Below are 21417 nucleotides of genomic sequence, written 5' to 3'. Positions count from 1 at the left end.
CTTTCTTTTTTACTTTTATTAGAAATGACAATTACAGTAATTCTGGTCTAAATTATTAATGATGATAATAATTAAGATTATAATAATTACACTAATTAAAATATGTCAATATTTTAATAATTTATTTGACAAGTTGGATGGGATTTAACACCATCACTGCAGTCAATTGGGTATTTGCCCATCATTAATGCCGATATATCTGAATTAACAACTGAAGTGCGCAGCTGTGAGAATGACAGTAGCAGTCCAAGGAGAGTGTAAGAGTTCATCGAGGAACGTGGGCAAGTAGCACAATGCCTGTAAAGTGCGATTTACCTGAATCAATGGAGTGGAGAGCCATAGGAAGGATGGAAGCTGGACAGAACGAAAGAAAGGTATCTGTAGCCCTTGGACTGTCTCAAAGTGCCATTCTCGCCTGTATATTCGGTTCCAAACAACGGGAAATGTGTGACGAAGGCAAGGTCCGCGAGCAACAACAGCAAGAGACAATGGGTACCTCTTGTGAACAACAGATTGGAACAGACGACAGAATGCAACGAAACTACAACATGCCATTCTCACAGCAATAGGGCGCAGGTGTCATCTCAAACTGTCTGCAATCGCCTTCTTCAAGATCGCCTCTAAGCATATAGACCCATGGTGTACTTTCCATCACTGTACAGCTTTCAGTCCTTAGAATCTTGGCTGAGGAACATCACAATTGGGGTCACAACGAATGGGGTTGAGCGGTGTTCTCCGATGAGTCGCGGTTCATTCTCCAGCCTTATAATAGACGTGCCTAATATGGATGGTATGTGGAACACGTTATAACCCTACTTTTGTGCAAGAAACATTCTAAAATGGAGGCGGTGTTCTGATGCTGTGGATTGGAATCAAAATTGTGACACGTACGGACCTCCACGTCATCCAAAATGCTAGTTTGACGGTCCTTAGATATGGAGAGGAGAACCTTAGACCTGTTGCCATGCCGTGCGCAGATGCAATAGGTGATAGTTTTCTTTCCATCGGCGATAATGCTCGTCCTCACAGAGTTCTGTTGGTGCACAACTTGCCGGAGGACGAGGGAATAGAGAGTATGGAGTGACCAGCGTGATTACTGGACTTAAATCCCATAGAGAATGTCTGAGATGCACTTGGCAGACGCATTCTAGGTAGGATGTCACCTCCTTCAACTCTTCCAGAGATGAAATTGCCCAAAGTGAAGAGTGGCGAGGAATCCTCCAAGCTCTCATCGAGTCCATGCCACACAGATGTGCAGCGGTGTTGGCCGTTCGAGACCACACACCATGCTAGGGGTGAGTTATTGCTGTGACTCTGTCATTTTGAGCTGTTCTATTGATACACACGCATTGCTCTATAGTAACGCACATCGTGTGAGCATTTGTTCAAGCGACTGTAGGGTCTTTCTGTTACCTGTACTAATCCATACTCTACTGTATCTGTCGCTGACACTACTTGGTCGAATTATTGTGACAACACAGAATCTGAATCTTCAAATGTTTTTTTCTTAGAACCATTGTCATGGGCATTAGACATATACTTACAGAAAAATGTTTTCCCCACTGAGGAAATATCTGGAAATTCAGCCACGACGATTGATGGCATGACTCTTATTGAGAGAGTGAAAGGAGAGGAGTCGAACTTTGGTGAGGTTTATCTGCCTTGTCAATTGCTTTGCGGAAGGAAATAGGAGTCCAATATTCGATGTGTCTTTGATACGTACAATGAGACGTCTATAAAGACCACCGAAAGGACAATCACGTGGGAAGAACTCTGCCACAGAGCATCTCATCTTCCCATATTGTCATATTGTCAGAAAGTGAGGGAAATTCCTAAGGCACGTAATGAATAAAAAACTCTAATTGCATTTCCTGTTAATGAATTTAGGAAACCAGAGGATTTTGTAAAACATTTGAATACAACACTTCGCGAACTGTGGAGATAAATGATGCAAAATCACATCTGAAGGATGCCCCAAAGTGCTCAATCTCCACAGTAAACATGAAGAAGGGATGGCAATTGGTGAATACTGCCGCTGCTAGTGAGGGGTATGAAGCTGTAATGAGGGGCTCAAATAATGCAGATGTGTGTATTATGTGTTCGAGATTCCATGAAAGAATCATGGTTAAATTGTTTCTGAAATATAGTACCAAAATACCCATGATGGTCCTTGACGTTAAAAAAATAGTTTCATTTCTTATTCAAAATGTTTGTCGAGATATGATAAGTCTCCATACGCATTTGCAGGAAAAAGAAAAGTAAGTGCATTTTAAAATCCTTCTTACAAACAGACATACACAGGAAATATTTTCGCAGCCTCCGAGATCAATGTGATTTCAATGAAAAAGTAATGGGCAAATTGTAGTTCTCGTGCTTACTGTATGCTCCAAAATCTTCCGTACATTATGTGAATGACATGGCATGTCGTCTATTCTGTTCAAAAAGAGCGAGATAGACATTTATCAACTTGCACCTTGGAGGAACTGTCTTAAGAAACATGCTTAATGTGCGATTATCAAGGCGCTATAAGCAAGAGATGTCTTCTGAATGACCATGCATACCTAGTCAAAGTGGGAGAAGGTGGCCATTGAAAAAATACGATGGAGCAGAGAAGCTGGTATTGGGCTGGATGGAGTGGCAGCCAGTACCTCAATCTGTGTTAGATCTACTAGCTTGCAACTCCATTAGAAACTTCCTCCCTGTTGGGCAGCGTCACAGCCTTGTAATCAAGGGGTCCCAGGTTCGATACCCGGTGGAGGCACATAGTGGTTCGCTTCTTACTTTAAACTGTAGGTCCAGTCCCAATTAGCCTTACTGTGCATAAAGTGGACTTGAAACACCAAATCAATCAACCAACCAATCCATTGGAAACTACAAACTGCGTCTTCTGTATAAATAACATCAGGTGAACTGACAAGTGCAGACTACCCACATGTAAAAATCAAGGAGCGATGACACTTATTCAGATGATGATGATGAATGTAAATAATAAAATCTTGTTTATGTTAAATTATAACATACATGCGTATTTAAGATTTAGCCACTTTCATTACTGAAAATTGTAAGTAAATTTTATGCATTTAATCTGTCACTATACATATAAGCAATATAATCAAGTTTTATTATTATTATAAGGATTATATTAATATTATTACACTCAATAATTATAATTATTATAAAATAATATTGAATTTAATAAGTCTGTTGAAATTAAATGTATTTATTCAAATATTTTGATGAATTTTTGCTATTTATAAAAAAATATGAAAAAACATTTTTCGGCTAGGGTTACTAATTCAATAATATTATATAAAAAGCAAAGAGTTGTGAAAAGCTATCACAAATTTCCCAGTTCCAGGCATACACACCTTGCAAAAAAATTATCTCTTTTTTAAAGGAAATGTTGGTTAAAGCAGGGATTGTGAACACCACAGCTGATTTGAGCTGACTTGGAATCTTCAGAAGCACTGAACTGACTAGAGATATTTAAATATTGTAATTTAGACTGAAATAATTGGGAATCTCATTCTCAAATATTAAAGACTTTATCATCTTGCATGTAGATGCCTATGAACACTTTATCAATTAGCAATTCAGTTCTTAAAGTACGATAAATGTTTGTATAAGCAGAAATTGTTCATCCGAAAAGCAATAGCATAATTAAATTTTATAAATGTGTACTACTATATCAGTGTTTTGAAATAATAATGGTAAAATATGTCTTGAACTGGAGACACTCAATGTTTCAAATCTTGGAGAACTTTCGACACGCTGCACGTATGACTTGGAAACCAACCTTCAAAAATAAATGCAACCTTTCGTCCGGTCTGGTACGATAAGTACGCTTGTCGCTTGGGTATGTGTCGCCTCGGCCTGATCGTAGCGCATGCGCAGTGAATGCTTGTCGACAATCTGGATGGGGCCCGTGTTGGTTTGGTCTAAAAGCTTCCCTCAGACAACAAGTTCTTTATTCTAACATCTCGCTGATCATCATCGTGGAAGTTGAATGGACAGCATAAATACGTAATGTTAAATGCAAGTAACAATTGTGTTTCAGCTTTAGGTGCCTTTTTACGATTCGGATCATTTGCTGAAACAAACAAGTGACTAATGAACATGGCTTACTTGGAACAACACATTGTCAAGACCAACAAATCGCAGAAGTCACCAGCAGAAGCAAAACAAAGAAAGTAGGAGGATCTTGGACGCAGAAAATGTGCTAGGTTTTTATTTTGTACAAAAGTTGGCAATCCTGCTTGGATGAGTGTCGGCTCCAGAATTAGCATCTTTATACCGCAACTAAATTTGGAACTGTGGATCTCTCAGTCTACCAACAATGTCGACGCGAGCTTGGCCAACGTTTGAAATGACGACTTATGACATCTTTGCGAGTCCCGCAGGTGTTTTTGCCACCTCTCTTCCTGTTTGAGATTCTAAAAAAAATCTTCAACGCGGCAGGTCAACAACATGCATTTATCAAAATCCTAATCAAAACAGCGACACATCAGCAAACCTCGTTTCAGTATTTGGAAACCAGGAACCATCTCGCAATGTGATTTTCTGACGTTGACACACAATCTGATTTAATTTAATGAAACAAAAATTTAGACAGGTTTCACTAGTCGAACACCCGATTGAGCTCCTTCGTTAACCGATGTCAGCGAGGAATGCCTTCGTTGTTAGGTTAGGTATGATTCTCTTAGTATAAATGCACTGCAATATTTCTGGATTTCACAAAAAATGTATTACTTATGCTAAGAGAACTAACCTACCAACGAGAACATTTATCGTGACGTTAGTTGAGGAAGGAGCTCAGGCTCAATCGTGTGCGCGACTAGTGAGACACAAGCTACACAATTGTTCCAAGGAGGATAAATGCAGGTGAGTCCATTAGGAGTAGTGAGAGGGTATTGGTAGATACGAAATTCCCCATATGGGTTTTTGAAAATAAAAGGCAAATACGCAGCCAATTATCATGCTACATTCTTTATAGGGAAGGAAAGTATCAAATGTAACAATAAATGTATTAATATAAAATATAAAACATATTTATCGAGAAGAACAGATGGCCTGTCAATTTCTCAGAGGTTCATAATAACCTTGTGGAGAAAAAAATCGCTGGGCTGAAAAGTCTATCATTGTAAACGTTAATGAGATACGGATTTTTTCTATTGTGTGTATCAGTACGAACCAAAAATATATATCATGTAAACTATCGATTTTATTTTTGTCCGTTTTAGGCTACTGTCACATTGGATCAGGTTCCGGTCGAACTTTACCGTGGTGTACAGGACAGAACAAATAACGCCACGTAAGTAAGTGCGGGTGTTCACACTGGCAACGAGCTACTTTGGCGGGTATAAATTTTCCGGAAAGTCAGTTTATTGGCTTAGTTTACGAACGTAAATCACAAACTATCACAATCAGGCGCAGTGGCGGCGATTAGGGTGCAGTTGCCCCCCCCCCCCCCCCCCCACTTTTTGCCACTTTTGCTCCCGCCCTATGCTAAACCATATCTACCAAGAGAAAGTAAATTGTCCTTGAAATTGTACTACATTTGAAAGACTTCGTTGCGAAACTTAGCCTAGAAATACCCTAAAATTACTGATATTTTTTTTTCTTAATCAAAATCTCTGAATAGCAGCCTGGGATTTAAAAATATTAGTAAAGGGTGAAAGAATCGTCTTGTTACGCCATTTTACAATCAGAAATGTTTTATATGTTGAAATATGAAAAATATAGCGCTTACCAAATAAAATATACCATATTGCCCCAATCTCATCGACTGCCTTCGCGATCAGCCAAAAATGGTAGAAAAGTGAAATAAAATAAACTAAATCTATCATTAAATTATTTCCTTTTAACTCTCTTTCATCTTAATTCTTCTTTAGTATGCCAAGTTTTTGTTAAAATTATAGAAGATTTATAAAATGATGAAATGGTAAATGAGAACACGGCTACGGGCAACTTTCTTTTTGACACATCGATCAGAAAGCTTCAGAAACATGGATTTTCGCAATACGTTTGCACGTGTACTTCGCACCCTTTTAAAAGTAGTGCGTTTTCAGTTATGTTACTAATCATTAGAGCCCGGAAGTTCGGCCAAATGCCTCTCTTTTTTTTTATCTACTGCATATATTGATAAAATTTTTCCGGATATACGTTTTTTATGTTGTTTCGAATGTTTTAGAAGCCTTTTCATTTTGCCTATTTTGCCTATTTGGGACCCCACTGCCTATTTTTAATTATAATGCCTTTTTTTTGCCTTTTTAAATTAAATTTGACCATTTTTTTAAAAAAAATGTGTATATAAATTATTTTTCTCCCAAAAAACGTTGTTGGCATTTATTTTTCTTTCGTTTATTATGTGAATAATTTTCGCCTTATTTAAGTAATATTGAACTCATGCATGTTTCAACATTGCTGAAGGAGAAAAGTGTGAGAAAAATGTATTTCATGCTCAGTTAGGATATTGCCTTTCGGTTAACATTTCCTTGTGCATGATTGACTGCTAAAGTGGAGAGGTTGATTTCGAACACAAAGAAGATATTTCTGAAATCTCCCTCTCGAACCCGAAATAAGGAAGTTTTATCTGAGCTTAGTTTACCTCAGCAACCAGTCTTGACCAGATGGGAAACCTGGATATCAACAGCTATATATTATGCTAACAACCTTGAAAAAATCAGTGAGGTGATAGATGCTCTTCCAGAAAATGAAGCGGCTTCAATTCGTGAAGTGAAAAACTTCTGTGCTATTCAAGTTTATTTTTGCACATTATGGTGCATTCCCAGAGACAATTACAATTACAGAACTTAAAAAAACACCTTGTATCATCCATGAAAATGTACGAGGAATCTATGCAGCAGATGATGGAAGTGCCAGGAGAAAAGGGGTCAGCTGTTGCGGAAAAGTGCAAGCGGGTAGTGAGTGCAAATGAGGACTTGAAACAATTGAAAACAATTTGTGATATTCTAAAAGGTGAAAATGCTGTTACCGAAATGCGTCCAGCTACATTAGCTTGTTTTATGTATGCTCCAATAACTTCTGTCGAAGTAGAAATATCATTTTCTATTATGAAAAACATTCTCTCTGACAGACTACTATCAATGAATGTTGAGTAATTAAAAAAACACCTTGTAGTTATGTGCAATCAAGACGGAGAAAATTGAAATGCTCTTCCCAATGTAGATTTTAACATGTTGCCAGAAATTATAGATAAAAGTAAGCGACTTCCAAATGTGCCTTTTTTCGGTTTATTTTGCCTTTTTTTCATTTTTAGTGCCTATTTTCCACATTATAAATGCCTTTTTGCCTGCCTATTTTAACGAAAATAAATGCCTGAACTTCCGGGCTCTACTAATCATTAACAGAATGCCTCAATACCATCATGCTTCACTGCATGCGAAGATCGAGTACCAGGCGGGGGTGAAAAGTTGCGGTAATTATCCTAAGACCTAAAATTTCATTTTTCATGTATTAAGCCCCGTTTAATTGAATTAATAAGTAATAAAATATTCCGTAATAGAGGTCTCTGGGCCTTCCCTTATGAGACCGTCACTGTGGATATTCATATATTCATTCAGTAAGTATATATTTATTATTTATGTAATATATATGGGGGACGATATTGCAAAAACTGGTTGATAGCTTTGAAAACCTGCCCCCCTCCAAAATAAGTTCCGACGTCCCTGGTATAATTTCATTTGGGCAGAACACCTAAGACGCAGAACAAAACTTGAACAGTTTTTGTGCAATTTGGCACTCGATGTTCTTGCACAAAGCCATGTACGCTTCAAGTGCAGAATGAACCTTTCTGTCACGGTCTACAAACATTTTATTGTTGCTATTAGCCAACCTGGACAATGCATTTCCTTGCACATTGCCTGCGCACGCGTACACTGCACTGCGCTCAAGTTGCAAGTCGACACCGGGAAGTTTCCAAAAATAGAATCATGCAAGGATTGTTGGCTCACTTTAGTATTCTGGCGTTAGTCACGCAGAGACACGCTCCTGACCGTAATTCCTATTTTTCTCCACTCGACAGTGACGAATGCGATGATGAGTTTGGCATCGCCTGCTTAAAAGATGCTCATCCCAGGAACAAAGACAGTTGCAGTACCGGTTGCAATGGTGCCAGGTCATTTTGCCAACCGGAAGAAAATTCGCGCGAAATGTTGGCGGCCTCCTGAAATATTGTGCTCTGTCCGATTTACCACACTGCACTGTTTATGGAATGTGTGTTTTGAAGACATGATAACATCAAAGAGCTGACTAGTCAGCAACTGGACGCACACAAAAATAGAATTATGTATTGTAACTTGATATTGTTGTTCCTTCAGTTCGCAGGCACTGGAAAGTCCCAGAACCATGGGTGATTTGGGGAGGAGTTATTTGAAATAAGGAAAAATTACCTGATTCCTTCTCCTATTGATATGGTTTGATTTTATTTAGCGTCGCTTTTCTGCCACTTTTGGCTAATCGCGATGAGAATGAGTGATGATATGATGAAATTGATGAATGGACACTCGCAAAGAACATCCATGCCCAAGCAGGGATTCCAAACCAGGCGGGATGTTATTTGCATAAATTTTAAAGCCGTCCGTGGTGATCCAGTCGGTTGACTACCACGCAGGAGATATGGAGCGAGTGATTTCAGCTGCGATCTTTTTCCAGCAATATCCCTGCATGTATTGGCTCTCGGGTTCACTCAACCTCTACTAAATGGGTACCTGGGAGCAACACTGGGCGTAAAGACGGTCGAAGCGTGGTGCAGAACACATCACCTCAGGATGCGTAATCCCAAGGGGGGGGGGACAAGGGGAATTCCCCCACAAAACATTTCCGGGGAGAGTTTTTGTTCTCACAACAAACATAAACAATTAGTTTGGGAGTCGAATATACTTTATTGGAATAACATCGAAGACATACGCAAAGAACTGACTACAAAGAGCATCATCTCTAAGGACACTGAACCCAGCAAACACCAAACACAGAAATTATAGTTGGACTTGTTATTTTTTTCTCCATTTCTCATCCTCTTTCGTCAGCTACCGCAAAATATATAAATATATAATAAATATAAACACGTGTGTGTGTCTCTCTGTTCCTCCCCCCCCACCAATCTGTATTGATTTCATACCCTGCCAGTGGCGTCTCGTCCCTTGGGGCTTCCGGGGTTTAGCCCCTAAAGAAAAACGGACGTATTGACGTAATTATCAATCACCATAACGCATAACTATCACACAGTATTTTAAAAGGCGATTTTTACCCACGTAAATTCATCCTCTGCTGCAATGGATACGACAGCGCTCCTAGCGGCATTGATGTCAATTATCGTTTTCCGGGGCACGTCGCAAAGGAAGGCGTGGCCTACACCCACCTACGCTACAGTGAAGGTCACGTGCTAGCAGAGAGAGGAGGGGAGAGTGCAATGGATTTGAGTGCTGATTCGGGGCTAGTTTTGTCGCGTCGCGTTCGATCTCGCGTGTTGTACTGTAGTGTTTTGGTGGCTTTCATTCGCTATGTTTGAGTGAGTTTGGCAGGGTTGATGTTCGAACACAAATTGATGAAGGGCATAGGCTGTCAATTACAAGACACAATGAATTTGTCCGGAAAAATAGGCATATATTAAATAGAATTATCGATTGCTTAAAATTCTGTGGTCGACATGAACTTGCTATAATGAAAAAGAACAATCTTTAAACAGAGGCATCTTCCCAGATTTATTATCCCTTCATAGAAGAGGGAAAACTAAAGAGGGAACTTCGTGTTCTTTATTGTAGTGAAGAGTTGAAAAACAAACTATCAGTAGATTGCATTCATTTTTTATTTAAATTATTTAGAGGGTACCTTTTCAGAAACAGTAAAAATGACAAACATAGTTTTAATAACTCCAGTGGCAACAGCTGAATCTGAACGATGTTTCAGCACATTGAAGCGTATTAAAACCTGCTTAAGAAATGCCATGGGACAATACAGACCAAATGCCTTGGCACTTGCTTACAACAGAGAAAGAATACATTTCAAACATAGAGGGATTCAACGAAAAAGTAATAACAAAATTTGCTTAGCAGAAGAACAGGAGTCAACGTTCGTAAAAAGGTATGTTTCACAACAATACCTGTTTCTTTTGTAATCATGTGAATTGTCATTATATTTTAAATTCTTTAAAAATATAAGTCCAGTTTTGTAGTTTAGAAGAAGATAAATACCCGTTTTTTGTAATTCATGTAATTTGTCATTACATTTTAAATTCTTTCAAAAAAGTAAGTCCAGTTTTGTAGTCTAGAAGAAAAAAATGCCTATTTTTTGTAATTCATGTGAATTGTCATTATATTTTAAATTCTTTAAAAAATAAGCCCTGGCCAAATTTGAGGCCACGGGACGCCACTGCACCCTGCATCACCTGTACCTCATATGCCTTCACAGTATGTTGCAATGTGCACATGTATGAAACAAATGTGGTTGTTGTTAACCACAACTGGGAGACTCATAGCATGGAAGGAAAGGGACATGATGTGCGAGAAAACGACCTGGGTGTCAATAATTCCTCAATAGCAATTCCCTGGGGGGGACTGAAGAAAACCACGGAATAACCTCTGATAGGAAGGGTTTGAATTTCAAGTCCACTTTATGCACAGATAGGCTAATTGGGACTGGACTAGTTTAAAGTTGGGTCCGAACCACAGTGTCTCCACAGGGTACCGAAAGTGGAACGAACCTCTTTATTACAAGGTGACGTAATGCCGTTTCACACGGAACTGGATTATCAGTAGAGATGGCGCTGGACTGGCTGGCTAACTGGCCTGAAAGGATGGCTGGCATCTCTTTAGATTGTCTGTTCTGCGGAATGTCTTACGGGAAGAAAAGTATACCGACAAGTACGGTAACAAGTATCGTGTGAGGTGAGGATAGCCAGTCCATCGTCAACTAGGGAATTCCTACTGGAAATCCAGTTCTGCGTGATTCGGCCTGCAGTGACCACTAGGCCTACACCATCGGGAGGCCCTCTCAGTCAGTATGGATTAATATATTGGTAAGAAAAACCCATCTTCAGGCATATGTTTAAGTTTTATGCAACTCAGACTTTTCACGTGGTTTGATTGATTGATTGATTCCCTTTATTTTACTTCGCCTTTTCTGCCACTTTTGGCTAATTTGCGAAGATAGGAATGAGTGATGACATGATGAAATTAATGAATGGACACTCACAATTGTACATGCCCAGGCTGGGATTTGAACCCGGGACCCCTGGCGTCGTAGCACGATGTGATAATTTTCAAGTGGTTTGAGACGAGTGACTGCATTTTTACAATCCCCAAACTCCTCAATCTCAAACACACTTTTATGGTCTCCAAAATACAAATGGAAAATTAGCATGATGATTGGCGTATACAGCAGGGGGCAAGGATCCTATGGAAAATTACTTACCCATAATTTTGTGTAATGGTAATAGTTTCAATGATTTTGACTGCTCATGTGAATGCTAATTTTTAATCAAACATTAACATTGTAGTTGTTGTTCTGGTTGGAAATGAAAGTGTCATTTTAAAATTTGTAAATATTAGAAATGCGTTTCTTTGGGTTGTCTCCCTCCCCTGGAAGAAAGCCTGGGTATGCTTGTTATGGGAAAGACAAATCGGAAAGGGGTTTAGAAATCAGGTTGGATCTGGAAAGTTGGTTTTAAACAAATGTCACCTTCTCAAAAACCGGTACACATCAGGACGGCATAACAATTCTTCCAGGGAGAAGGTCAGAGCTATGTTCACTGCTCTGGTTGTTGATTTAGTTTATTTTACTTCGGTTTTCTGCCACTTTGGGTTAATTGCAAAGATGAGGATGAGTGATTATATAATGAAGCTGATGAAGGACACCCATGCTCAGGTCGGGATTCGGACCCGGAACCCCTCATGTCGCTGTGTTAACCACTCCATCACTACCACCACACATGAGAACTTGAAGTGAAAATAAAATAAATGAAAGGAAATGCACGGATCACATTAAAACTGTAATTTTGTTGAAAAGATTCCTTCAGGCCATCAATGAGGCGAGTTGTGGAAAGGCAAGCTAACGTCACTCATCTTCAGGGTAGAAATGACCCCGGACTTACATATATGCCTCAACACTTGTTGTTTTAACAAAAATACTAATGAATGTTTTATTTGAATGTGCACTGTTAGAAGTTACCATAAAATTTGTATTCTACCATTAAAATTTAACAATCTGCCTGTTAATGTTCAAAAACAGGACAACCATTTATTTTATTTTATTTAAATATTTTATGAAGCATGAAGATAGAAAATTATTAGAAAGTATAGTGCCATGCACCATATTTGATTTTGAAACTATATTATTATAATTGCATTAACAAGTATAACTATGTGATAGCCAATAATACTTTACAAGCACTAAGATGAATTTGGTGTGGCATTTGGAAATTTTCCAGTAAAGGTGGGTGATTTCCCGTAACTTCGTCATAGCATCCACAATATAGGGAAGTTACATCACTTGATCTATCACTGCTACACTCACTGCTCCTCAGTGCACATCAATGAATTTAAGTCTGTACTCTTTTAAGTTAAGAAACAATTTAAAACTTGTACGTATTTATACTGACATGAAGCACAATCTACTTAATTGAGTTATATTTTACAACCTTCAAAATACAAAAAAAAAAAAAAAAAAAAAAAATATTATAGCTTACCTTCTTGAGATAAACCTACAGAGAATGTGTTCAGTTCAGATTCAAGCTCGAAGATGTTTAATTGAACTGCATCATAAAGCTTTCCTTTTTACATTACTGTGTGCAACTTGAACAATGTTCATGGGCATCACCAGAAATTTTTCTAAGGGGGCCAGACCAAACAGTAGAAATAATTCTAATTTTTATTGCGATTCTTCTTATTATGCAACAATAACTATTATAAACTAATAAAAATAAGCCAATTTATTTATTATTATTATTAAATCATTTTCATAATTATTCTATTTTGTTATTAAGTTGTACATACCTCTCACATAGAACTCTAAATTTTGGATTTTGAAAATTGTGGAACCATTTATTTTATGGATTAAATGACAGAATCTGAAAACTTAGTCAGGTTCCTGTATTTTACACTCAATTATTTTGATGTAGTGCAGTTTTTACTTTGGTTATTATTTTCGAATACTAACAAACTTAACTTCATTTCTGCTATTGGCATTAGAAATAACAAAGCTTTCTGCTTTTTCGTAAATTGAAATGAAAGATTTCAGGAAGGCCGGCAGACTGGTTCGAGCCCCCGAACTCCCTCCCAACACCATAACAATGTGCTAGATGCACATCCATCATCTGTAATCATGGGAAAACCTGTGGGATATTAATGACTTTCTCTCTTGTCACCTACTACACAGTCCATTACTTCCAATATTCACCTACCTTAAACATGGTAAAAAGCAAAGATTTATCCCACTTGCAGCATAGCAGTAACATACTGTAAGAGCAGTACCATGGCAGTATCACAAGTAAAAAAAAAACAATGAATATGTTACTTTATAGTGACGTCTGAAATACAACCTATCACATTCGCAAGATATGTCTCTATTGTTGTCTACACTGAGAATTATAAAATATTTATAACAGTGATATATTTTTAACTGGTAGCATGTAATGGTATGTCATAACAGAGTCAGTCATCTATTTATATGCTGAGGTAAAAACTAATAACCACTTCCGTTATGACCTTTGGCTTGCACCAGTAAAGTTGTTTCAGAAAATTCCTCTCCTTTCAAAAAACCACTACGATATTCCACATTTTGAAAATATTACATTTTTTTCCCAGAGTATTCAAGTCTATCTTCGTGGGGTTTGCTTTCATTGCGACTAGATATCTGGGAATAGACAATAGGCTTCTGATAAAACAAAAACTATCACAATATAGTGGTTTTAGGAAAGGAGTGGTATTTTTTTTAATGACTTCAAAGGTCCACTGTGGTCTTCATTGAAAAATATGGTTAAGAATATGTTTTGAAATATCCAAAGTTCCTCTAACTAACTTTGAATTTACATAATGTGTTTTATTGTAGTAAACTGATATATAAAGAGTAACAATCTCAACAATCTCTCAGGAAAAGCACACCCCTATAAATAATGCACTGGAACATGCATGTAACTTGGGGAGGAATGGATCCCGGGGCATAACTTTTGTGGAAGGGGGCAGAATCGAAATTTTCATCACACAAAAATAATGTCCAGGATTATTGGAGAACTGTTACATTTGTGAAATCACAAATATTACTCTTTATTACTTTGCTCCTCATGTACCAGGGGTTTTAAAAAAAAGTACCCTCATTTCTAAATGATAATAAACCAGAATTTTTTGGGTGAGGCAAATGCCCCCTTGCGCCTGCCAAGTTATGCCTGTGCATTGTAGACACAACTTTCCCAGTTTGAGGCACTACAGCAAAACTAGACCAAATTATTCATTCTCCGCTATATCATGAATGCAGTGGTGGAACGCAAATAACTGAAACCATGGAAACCAAATCAGTGGAGACGGAAGCTTATTGATTTTCCTCACTGTTACAGAATTCAAGAAAATAGTATTACAAATAAACCAGAGTTTATCACGATTATGCATGCTTTCAATTATGTGTTCCATGCATATTTTGGCAGAGAGATATACAGTCATTCATTATGTTGCATATTAAGAGTACTACTACAATATCACTACACTACTAAATGTGCAAATCCTTCATCCACCTTAGTGTAAACTACTCATTTCTTCCATGCAACAACACACTATCAAGGGTAAGAAGTCGAAGCATAATGTAGAATTGACCATAGGCACTGGTTATCACACAATATATATATAATTACACCAAGTTAGTAACAATTACAAGAATATTTACATGTTTAAGTAGTGCTGGAACTTACAATGTTAAATATTCACAAAGTATATATTTTGAAAATTGAATATTATTTGTTAAAATAATATTTAAAAAAAAACTGTGTACAAATCATGCCATTGTTGGTAATGTATACCTGGGGGTTAAAGGAGAATTTCACAGTTTCTAATTCCAATTTATTATCCCTTAGGGACATTTTTACTACCACTATGGTTTAACAACAAAGTTTCTGAAATAAGCCCCATTGTATCTTTTTAAAATACTACACTGGTAAAAGGTAAAGTGCTCCCCTCTGCTTAGCACTACCTCATGAAGGTGTATAGGGGGTGTGGGGGAAACGCCCCACACTTTCTTGATCCAGTCGTGAGTGGAGGTGATGTGATCAGCATCACGCCCCTGACCACCTTTACCCTCCAGGGTTTCCCCCAGGTACCCATGTCATTCGACGCTGGGTGGGTACACCGGGGCCACTACCAACATTAGAAAAATTCCCGGATTTGAACCGAAATCCTAAAATACTACACTGGGTATATTTAATTCATGCATGAAGTAATGATATTCAAGTTGATATAAAGCAATATGTTTGCATTAAATATGGAACTTATTTAAGCAATCTTTAATTTTTATACTGGCAATTCCTATTGAGTCTTTACAGTGTTTTTAAGTCTCTGCAGTACATGCTTGCAGTCACAAAGTAAACCTTAAATCTTGACATGAAGTTGTTTTAAATCCACATTATGCTCAGATAGGCTAATCAGGACTATGCCTACATGGAATCTGAACTGCAGAGGATAGAACCAATCAGGAGGCCCCTTGATTACCAGAATGTCATCAAGGCGATCGTTCTCAACATGTAGTGTGGATAAGCTTATCGACAAGGATGCACAGTGGCACGACCAGATTTTTGTTAGGGGGAGTTACAGATTCCTTTCTTATCATAGGCATGCATGCTGAGGGGCCAAAGTGTCCGTTGCCCCCAGTAATACAGAGCATTCCCTGACATTTACTACGAGACTCAGCGGAAAGCGGCCCGGCATCAGCGCTTGTCTTTCCCGGTGAATGGTTCCACGACAGTCACAAGCTACAGTCTGTTTTTTTTCGCTCTCTTTCCCTTTCTGTTGACGTTGCAGACTGACTCCTGTATAATCCTCCCTCGGAAGTTGTGTTGTGTCGTGACCGTGTGTTGAAGATTGTGGCTTAATATGGCACCACAAAAGTTACATTACAACAAAGGATATATCTTGTCGAGTGTTACATCGGAAAGAGGAATTGTGGAGAAGTGCGACGACATTTTGCAACAAAATTTCCTCGTGTTCTCGTTCCACATAGGACCACTATATTAAACCTCGTAAAAACGTTTAGAGTAACAGGGTCAGTTCTGAATAAAAGTGGAAAGAAAAATTAGGAAATCTAAAAAATAAAGTATACAAAGACAAGCCGCACACCATCCGTGAGTTAAAAGAGAGTATTGTACGAGAAATCGGGAGAATTACAGTAGACGAACTTGCACGTGTAAATGCCAATTTCCTTCGGAGATGCCAGGAATGTGTTGCAGCAGAGGGACATCATTTTCAATACCTTCTGTAGTCAAGGTTAGTACACAATATGAAAACTGTAAATTTAATAGACTCTAGCGACTGTCGCGGACCCGTTCACCGGGAAAGACAAGCTCTGATGCCGGGCAGCTTGCCGCCGAGTCTCGTAGCGAATGTCAGGGAATGCTCTGTATTATCATTTAGAAATTTTGTGTAGAGTGCTCCTATTACAGTTGTTAAACATTATTATACTCTTAAAAATGAAGTGTTTTCAAGTCTATGAAAGTTCTAAACAATTATGTGGGACGGTGTGTGTGCATTATTTCCTACTGTATGTAATTGGACTATCCCACTTCGTTGTCTAGCAAATTTCTTGTTATTAACACTTCCACACTTTATTAGTTCTGCTACCCCTGAGTGGCTGCAGAATAAATTACTCATACATGGAAAAATTAATAAATTGTGTGTACTTGTTTTGAAAGTCATGTTAATAGGTAAATTAGTCTCAGCCATAGAGCGGTGAAAATAAAGGGGGTGGGGGACAGAACAATTAATGCCACAGAAGTTGAAATTCTTGTAATATAGTGATTTTTGGTGGGTCTGGACACACACTATATACTCCCCCGTTTCATACCCATCAATACAATAATATAGTGAGATAGAATTAAGTTTTTCTTTTTCCTTTTTCTATCTGAAGGGAGGTGGGGGGTATAAGCTCCCATTGAGAAAGGTGTAAGGGTAAATTTAGAACCAAAATAACCAAAAATTGGGCCTTCGTCAAAAATGTTATGGGGTTGTTGAGGGAATATGGGGGGAGGGGGTGGATAAATTACTGCCTAACTGAACCTTCAAGACTTCCCCCCCCCCCCCCCGACAATCGGAGGTTCTGTACATGCTTATGCTTCTTATAAATACTCTTATTTTTACTGTCTTACCATACATTGGAAGTCTTGTCACTAGGAAAGCTTGGTCCAGAAGAGGATGGGGCTGTACCCATTCCCCATGCTCTCACTGGATATGTGACTAGGGATGTGTTGTGGTGTAAACAATCTCAAGACTAAAGTCAGAGATTATTAACAAATTGTTAATAAGAGTAAGTATTTATTTTTACCTCCATTCCATATTAACATCATTATTGTTCAATCACAAGAATTGTTAACATAAATAATTACATAAATCTGCACACCTGCCTGTTAAAAATTAAAATTAGTTTTACAAATTAAAATAAGCATGCAGTCTTCTGTATATGTAAGTATTTGAACTTCAAAAATGTATTATATATAATAATTTCATGTGTAGAAACAGATTATTTTTCACATTTGTCTTAGTTTGCATTTTAGTTAGGTTTATCTTAGATTTCGCACTTGATCCCAATGCAGAGACAGTCAGTATTTCTTCATTGCAAAATCAAAGTACAATGTGTGTGTTTATATTATCCCACTCTAAAAGGCTCGAAGACCTGTTATACCAAAGTAGCCACACACTATTGTTGTACGTACTGTCAATAGGTGCACACTAGAGTGCTGCAATGAGCGATTTTCGCTCGAGCAGCTAATAGTTCGTACGGGTAATGCTACATAGCACATAGAATTGATAGTTCTTCCGCTCGAGAGAAATACACTCAAACTCTCGAACCCTATTATTAGTGCACGTATTTCCGTCATTTGTCTATGGTAGTGGGCTCTCAAATATGGACCGTGAAGGAAAAGACGAAGTGAAATTGGAAAATAAGTTAACATAATCATCATCTCCATGATAAAATGAAGTTTTGTATATCTTACTGAGATACGTTAAATGAAATAGATGAAACTACCTAGACTTACATTTTATGTTTATACGATTATTTTCACATTGAAATGATGTTCGATTGAATGATATTACTGCATTTTATTATTTTGCAGAATATGATTATCCTTTTCGGTAAGTGAACAATGATGTACACGTACTTCTTGCACTGTGATACGATATATGTAATTCTTTAGGCAGGTCTGTCAGCATGTGTATCCATTTTACGTTTCGATCTATAGATATTGCATACTTTCATATATATTGTATTTGAGTCTTACATAATATACAGAATTATTACTTAGAATTGTAATTGCATAGTGTTTTTTTCCTTCAATGTATGGGTTTTAGGTAAACAGTGTTGCTTATTAGGATCTGAAATACAGGACGATGCCAATCATTGCACTACGAGTGCAATACGTTCAAGCATAGCACACTTGAGTGTGGGAGATTCAAAAGAGTTTGAGTGAGCGAAAGTGGTCTGATGCAGTACTCTAGTGAATACACGTAACAAAATAACAGTGGTAACGTACTTCTACTCTCCAAATGAGAATAATAATTTAACGTGGGAGTTTGGGGCTACAAAAGTAATGCTATTTTGAGTGATTTGAATGTGCAAATTGTTTTATAGTAGAGTTGAAAAGGTCACCTAGCAAATCTACAGTGAGTAGGCAAATGAATTTTGCAATGACAAATCCAACATGAATAGTCTGGGAAGTGGCAAAATACAATCAGTGATGGAACTCCATGTGCAGATCATATATCAACTACTTAAAAAATTCTATTGACAGGCCCTAGTCATAATTATATATATATATATATACACGCACATACATCGCATAACCCCCTCCCCCATTTTATTATTTAATATAAAAATCGGCAGGTTGATTGTACCATGGAGTTTATAAAAAATACATAGATTTTTGGACTTCAAAGTCACATTACACTTGTTCCAAGTACTACATACATACATATACCTAGCGACAGTAAATTCAAAACATTACTGATAACATAATTCAAACCAACTAGCCCAATTTTGTGCACCAAACTATGATAGACTCACAAATCACATCATCAATTCCATAAATCACTTCTCAGTTCCAGCATGTTCTGCAAAATGAAGCACTACATAAATGCCAAAATTTACTCATCCATTTTGGAAGATTGGTAAAATTTCACTTGATTTTTACTCTCACCTTTCACCTTAAAATGACACCAGCTTACATGCACTTTGTCCCAGCCTTTATGCATGCTAATGATTGTAATTTCCACAAACCAGATTCCATGTGTTAGCCATGTGTAAACAATTTCTTCCTTACCTTCACCAAGCATTAAAATGTTTTACTGCTGGTAAGAAATTTCAGAGTTCACGACGACTTGGCAACTCAAAATATTGTATGCAAATTCCGTAGGTTTTCATACCCATGCTTGAATTAACAATTTTAATATAACCAAACTTTCTCTGGTTTGAGGAGGAAGAGAGTATTTTTAATACTTTCAATCAAATCAGGACAACATTATGTTTTATCCTTGGACTGTTTCCAAACCATTTCTTCATAGCCAAGAAGAAGGGAAGAAGAAAAAAAGTGTTTTTGTTGTCTTAACTGTTTGTAGACTTTGTCTATGAACCACTTTAACACAGTTGGTATTTTCATATTTACAACAGGAAACAAAGAATAGCTTTCAGTAAGCCATGTCAAAGATAGCAGTTATTCTGGACATTGATGCCAATATATATTGATTTTACATAACTACGGAAAATGGGGGTATACTAAAGGAACAACAGGAAGATCAGGCAACTCTGATATCCCATGTATTCAAAAAATACACCATCTTGGATGTAGTTCAGTTGGTATTATGATTCAATGCATGAAATGTTTCTGAAATATCAACATGCTTGGTTGATATTTCCTGTGTGTTTTTCAATAACCAATAGAAATAATGTGACAAGTCACATAGCACAGTAACCTTTTTAGTATATCAGGAATGAAATTACTATTTGAATGAAATTACTGACTCTTATAATGTAGAAAACTTTGATAATTATCAGTGGTGGGTATTCAGGTGCTTGCGCTGCGAGCTTGGCCATTACACAACTGCAGAGCTACGGGCAGACAAAGCAACCTACTGCACTCGCCTTCGAAGAGTTGAACTGAGTGTGTATCAGTGGCATGCCCAGGATTTTTGAAAAGGGAGTTCATGTGTACTTTTTTTAGTAGTCGGCCCTCATTTTGCCACGTTTTCCTGAATTTTGACATTTCTTCAAAAAGGATACTTAGACAAAGGAGGGGAGGCTATGACCCCCACCAACTCCCCCTTCAGCATGCGACTGGTTCGTGTTGTTACCCATGTTGTTTCCTTCTTCCAGTTTTAAGAGAAATATGAATCATGTTTATGATTTAGTGTATCTTTTGTTAGCAACCCCATTTTCTCACTGGAAAAAAATTAAGAACGGTGTTTTACATGTTTTCCATACTAGACCTTCACCTAACTTCAGAGCCACCAGCCACCACTGATAATTATGCACTTTTAACACATGACCACCTGAAAATTGACAAGCCATTTTCCGAAGCTGGGCTCAGGATTGACATTTTTTCCTGATCCTGGTTAATCCGCCATTGCATTGTGAGTATCAGCACGATATGAAGAAAATACTTAAAATATTACTCCAAGCTTGGGTTTAAGACTAAAAATACCATTTGCAGATGATACAATAAAATTTCAAGTAAGGTCTTTCACTATCTTCACTTACATGACAATTTTTTTCATAGTCTCCTGGAAGCTACTATCCATGCCTTAAGTCAACTCTGGGGGAAAATGTACAGACAAGAAAGAGTCTATGTGCAGAAAACAGAAATTTTATTTACAAGAAAAGAATTCTACAAGAAGTTTTTGGTGATAATAACTACATTGGAAAAAAAAAGAATGAACATCAGCGGCAGCACTAATATAATAATTTTACATAACCACTGGCCCACATACCACATACACACAAAAATACAAACACACACACACACACCACCATGAGTATTCTCCCCTTCTTCGACTGCATACACACTATGCATTTCCGACTTCATGCTTCAGTAGCCACTAGCAATACATAGGCGTGCAATGCAATGTCCTCCTCGCCATCACCAATCACTACAAGACCCACAACCATGTTATTAAGTGCACCCAATACAAGCCATAATGATAGCTATGCTTTATTAGT

The 21417-nt window shown here is 37.6% G+C and overlaps 1 protein-coding gene across 21 annotated transcripts in view; it reads right to left on the bottom strand.

The window, feature by feature from the left end:
* Nucleotides 1–21417, bottom strand: part of sls (sallimus) — an 854140-nt gene that overhangs the window by 473194 nt on the left and 359529 nt on the right. The window lies entirely within an intron of this gene.

This window comes from Lepisma saccharinum, chromosome 5 (assembly GCF_977018435.1).
Source record: "Lepisma saccharinum chromosome 5, izLepSacc3.1, whole genome shotgun sequence".
Classification (NCBI taxonomy): Eukaryota; Metazoa; Arthropoda; class Insecta; order Zygentoma; family Lepismatidae; genus Lepisma; species Lepisma saccharinum.
Note: the sequence above shows the minus strand (reverse complement) of the source record. Positions and strands in the feature narration are given on the sequence as shown.